Source organism: Penaeus monodon, unplaced genomic scaffold (genome assembly GCF_015228065.2).
Source record: "Penaeus monodon isolate SGIC_2016 unplaced genomic scaffold, NSTDA_Pmon_1 PmonScaffold_7428, whole genome shotgun sequence".
NCBI classification, from domain to species: Eukaryota; Metazoa; Arthropoda; class Malacostraca; order Decapoda; family Penaeidae; genus Penaeus; species Penaeus monodon.
Genome location: NW_023662581.1, coordinates 10269 through 15979, shown reverse-complemented (window position 1 = coordinate 15979; position 5711 = coordinate 10269). Strand labels below are relative to the sequence as shown.

Genomic DNA, 5711 nt, shown 5'->3' with positions numbered 1-5711 from the left:
TATATAATATATATATTAATATATATATTATATAAAAATTAAAATATATATATATATTATATATATATATATACACACACAAACGTGTGTGTATATATGTATATATATAATATATATATATATATAATATATATATATATATATATATATATATATATATATATATATATACACACACACACACGTGTGTGTGTGTGTGTGTGTGTGTGTGTGTGTGTGTGTGTGTGGTGTGTGGTGTGTGTGTGTGTGTGTGTGTGTGTGTGTGTGTGTGTGTGGTGTGTGTGTGTGTGTGTGTGTGTGTGTGTGTGTGTGTGTGTGTGTGTGTCTATATATATATATATATATAATATATATTATATATATATATATATATTATATATATATATATATATATGTATGTATGTGTATGTATAAATATGTGTGTGTGTATATTTAAATGTATTTGTATATATACATACATGCATTTGTATTATATATTATATATATGTGTGTGTGTGTATTTATGTATGTATATGTATACGTACACATGCAGGCACCATGCACATATGTAAATATATGTATAGGTTAGTGTGTGTGTGTGTGTGTGTGTGTGTGTGAATTTATTTTTTATTTACATGCGTACATGGAATTTTATTTAATTCGTTGATTGGGGAAGATATTATGAAGATATACTTATTTTTCTGGAGGAATTAATTCCTTAAACCAGCTAATATTTCCATCCCATTATTACAGCCAGTATATGTAAAAAGATCTTTATATGTTGATATTATCATACAGATTTTATCCTTTCTTATTCAAGCCTTATATATATATATTTTTTTTTTTATTCAAGAGATCAAAACTTGTAAGCTTTTTTTCCCCTACAAATCAGTGATAACTTTCAGCTAAAAGGTGCTTTGTTGTGCCTTCTCTAACATAAATATAAGTCGGATATGATGTGAACTGTTTGTGATAGGCGATATTTCTTTCAATTGTATCTTCAACATGATTTAGATATAAAGACTGTTTTTCTAAGCTCTTGAATCCCCCCCAGGATTCTTATAAGCATGTGAAGGTAAGATTTTATTCCAGTCTTGTGAGATCTTTGTCACTGATGAAAACCCTTCAAAAACACATCTTCAAATCAGAATGTTGTCTTCTAAATTATGTTTTATCTCCAGATCATGTAAGCTTTCGGGAAGTCTAGATCTGAGAGAAATTCAAGGCCTGCCAAAAGCAGTAGAGTACTAATTGTACAGTAGCTTGGTTAGTGTTTATGAATGATGAAGACCTTCAACTGTGTAGAAAATTAGTAAGGATCTCTGATTAGGTTTCTGTAATTTATATTTGCATTAAGTCAGGACTTGGTTTCTACACAGGACAGTTTATCATTTTTGCCATGCTTCTGATGCAGTGGCTAAAAGTTGTGTTGATTCTGAAGGGTTTATTCAAGTTAGATGATTCTTATCTTACTGAGAGATAGCCATCAAGCCAATATTTGATAAAGATAAAAAGACCATTTTTATTTTTTATCTTTACAGTTTTTATTACTCTTTAAGGAGACCTTTTTCTTATGGCCACACCTCCTTGACAGCGTGTTCTACCTTACAGACTGTGTTGATCCTAAAACCTGTACTGCAACCCCCAGAACTCTGCCAAGTCAGCTGATGGATCCCACTGTAAGTTGTCATCAGGACCTTACAAGTCTTTGATTAGAAAATGCAATACTTCATTAATTGGCACTACAATGTATTCTCTTTACTGACAAAAAAATTACCGGTAGAATAGGCATAGGCATTGACGAGAGTCAACTAAGCAAAGATAAGTAGATAGGAAGTCATACATCAGAAAGTTATAAAGATGATTACTTAAAGATTCCTTTTATCAATTAAGATGAGAATAAAGGTTGCAATTAGAAATTGATAAAGAATTCCAAGGACTTTATTGAGCCAGGCAGCACAACATGGATATTTACTCCTCCTTTGTGTTTTCTTTGGGACTAGCAACAGTCAGCGATGAGGAGATGCAGGAGCACTACGACAACTTCTTTGAGGAGGTTTTCGTGGAGTGCGAGGATCGGTATGGAGAAATTGAAGAGAGTGAATGTGTGCGACAACCTGGGGACCATCTTGTTGGCAATGTGTATATAAAGGTCAGATAAGTGTGTAAGATATTGTTGTGGAGTTTGGTATCTGTTTTGTTATAGTATTGGTGAAGGTTTATTTAAGGCCCTTAATCAGTAATAGATCCTTTTTATCTTCTATTTCTTTTTTGTTTCCTTTTATTCGTACTGTTATAATGAAATAACATGTAAACAGAAGAAAAATAATTATATCTTTCCTCTTTCAATACATACAGTTCAAATACGAAGAAGATGCTGAAAAGGCTGTTGTTGACCTCAATAACCGGTGGTTTGGGGGTCGAGCAATCCATGCAGAGTTGAGTCCTGTAACTGACTTCGAGAGGCATGTTGCCGTCAGTATGAAATGGGGTGAGTGCTGTGTTTGTGTTTTCATGTGAATACTGCTGTTTAAGGTGATAATAAGTTCTATCATCTGAAGGTGTAGTATGGAATAGTAATTTGTTCACTTATAAGATATATCATTTGCAAGAAATTGTGTCCTAGGATATTTAAATTATATAAAAATCATGTTAGTTTTAACCTCTTAATGACAGTATCAGAAATCTCTGTGTCACTGACTCCTGTGACTTCTAACAACTGTCCTGCTATTTGTCTGGGAGACTGCTACATGTAGCAGAACTTTCTACTTGATTCACTCTAGCACGTCGGATGCTTATATTCGTACCCGTCATGATGAGTCAGTAGGAGGTTATGCACACAAATAGCTTATAAAACTTTTTACTCATTTTACAATACCATCAACAGAGAGTGCACACGCAGTGGATTCTGTAAACTTCATGCATCTGAAACCAATCTCTCGAGAAACTCCGAAGAGAATATACGGACGGAAGAGGAGGAGGTGAGCGAATTTGCTTCATTTGTCAGAACATATGTTTTGAAAAAAAATGTAATGCCAAAAAATCTGTGATTTAAGTGTTTTTCATATTTTAACGTGGATATGTACAACTTAAGGAATATAAGGTAGCGCACAGAGAGATTTTGACATTGTTGGCACCATTATCTTCATCAGCAGTTGCCATATATGCCTCAACTGAAAACTGATGAGGATTTTTGGGAAGAGAAAATTTTGTCATTGAAAATTTGGTATTGTATAGCACCCTTCTGTGTTTGTGTATATCTTATGTATCCTAAGCTTTTTTTTTTTTTTAATCCAGATAGATATCAAACATTTGCTGCTAAAGGTTTAGATTTTGTGCTGGCAGTATGTGAAGATTTTAGCTTTTTTATCATCTTCCAATGTCCATATTTGTCATTAGATTGCTTTATCCAGATAGTATTATACTGTTTTCCTTCCACAGACTCCATGTCATCTCTCTAGGTAGTCCATAAGTCAGTGCAAGAATAATAACAAGTAATATTTTATTATGTGTCATTTTTTTTCCATAATTTTAAACCCCAATGATTCACATGTAAAGGTGTCATAACATACGTGTGGGGTATGGCTGTACACTCGGCAAACACGCCAAAGTGCATGGAGTGGGAAGTTCGCACATGTAGTGGACTCCTGCACCTAGTGTCTGGACGTTGCTAAAAATCACCAGAGTTTTGCGCTCAGAGATTTATAATACCTGTCAGCGTTGGGTTAAATTTTCTGTAATACAACCTTTGCTGCACCAGTCACCGCACCGGGAATGGGATGCTGAGCATGAAAATAGCATTCTCCTGGACCTGGCAATATTCCAGTCATGACTCACAAAACACTACATTCCACACTCATTTATCGATGAAAATAATGAAAAAGCCCATTTTAAACATCAGATGAGTAATCACCCTCCAGGAGAATTGTGCACTCATGGTGGGTTTCCCTGTCACCCTGGCCTTCAGCTGAAACACACAAGTCAAGTTTGCGTCACCCCAGCCCACAGCCAAATTTTCCCCTGATGGCATGTTTGCATCACTTGCTGTTTGAGCCAAATTTTTTTTGACATGGTGGCCATGTCCTCTGAATCGAACGGGTAAAGGACAGCCCCATCTAAGATTTTTAATAGAGCATACATTGTAAAATGCCATACCATTCTGGTTTCAAAGAAGACTGATACATAATAATCTAGTAAATATGTTTTTGAAAATCCCAAACCCTGAATTATAAATGAAAAGTCCTTTTTGATAAAACCCCTTTTTTGGGACTTCTTTTCACTTAACCATCAATGATTTGGGATCAGAAATCTCTGGGCATCACTGGGCTCTGGGGGATTTCGACAACCGTCCTGCCATTTGGGATGGGAGTCCCTATATGTAGCAGAACTTTTCTGTCAACTTGCTCTAGCGCATCGTGACGCCTATAGCTGTACCCAGTGTGATGAGTAGATGACGTGACCATCGTGTCTTAAAGAAATCTGGCTTAAGGGCAGGTGACGTGAACATACCGTCACTTTTCGGTGAAGGCTAGGTTTATGGAAAAGACTCACCATAAAAATTAGGTTGATTAGATTCATTTGGCAACTTTGCATTTTTCCCCACCAAACAATTCTATTCTCCATGAGCCATGACTGGAAGAGTGCCATTTCCAGTTGCTCAGCATTGGCATTCCTGGCACCATGCAGACATCACAGCTTGTATTACAAAAAAATTTATTAAAAAAAAAAAAAAAAAAAAAGATCAAGGACCCAAATATTGAAATGTTAAATTTTTTTTTTTTTTTTTTTGCATTGGTTTTTAGACTACCTAAAAAGGTGATGTGGAGTCTGTGCAGAAAAAACAGTCTATTACCATTGGATAATTCAAATCAAATGTCAATTATGAACAATGGAAAATGGAAAAAAAAAAGTTAAAAAACCTAATAAAAGCATAATAAAACGGATTTTTGGCATGTAATTGCTGCGACGCAACCAGATCTAAGGGGTTAAGGGGAAGAGGGGAAAAATTTGGGACAAACTTGACAAATTAAGTTGGATTCCCCAGTAAGGGGGGCACATTACTGTAGGGTTTTCTTTTTGTTGAAATTAAGTCTTAGTGTATCCAATTTTTTGGAACTGAATGAGGCAGTTAGTGCATCCAACATCGGGTACAAGGACTTTTTATATTGAAAGAAGAGGTGAATATTGAATATAGGGTTTCTTTTCTGACATTTCCCAGATCTTTAAATGTGGACTCGGTCTTTCAGATAACTTTTCGCCTTCCCTGTGGATCACTGGTCTACATCATGAACTTGCTTGCATTCCCGATCTCACTCCCGAAGCCCCCGCCGCCACAGGTCGAGGTCAAGGTCACGTGAGCGCAGGCGGGAGAGCAAGGACAATCTTCGGTGCTTGACAGGTTCTCCACCCACTCCCAGGAAAAGGACCAGAGGGAAGGGAGATTCGGTCGCTACTGAGCAAGGGGTGGCACTGGAGGCTTGCATTGTGGTTCTTAGGAATTTAAGTTAATTAACATTTGTTGAATCATTTCGCATGATTGATTTATTCATAATATGTATTTTTGGGGATTGTCACAAGCCAGGTTAAAACTTTTAAGAGGTTATTGAATGTTATTCTCATTCTTTGTCACAAGAAGAAATAAGGTAATAATGATAATTATAACATTGATAATGATGATGAAATGCACCCATTAAACAGAGGTCATTCTCAACTTGCAGAGGGAAAAGTGGCAA

At 35.8% G+C, this 5711-nt stretch overlaps 1 pseudogene; it reads left to right on the top strand.

Moving 5' to 3' along the window:
- The first annotated feature begins 1033 nt into the window (after nucleotides 1-1033).
- Nucleotides 1034-5487, top strand: LOC119571673 (annotated as a pseudogene).
- Nucleotides 5488-5711: the final 224 nt, after the last annotated feature.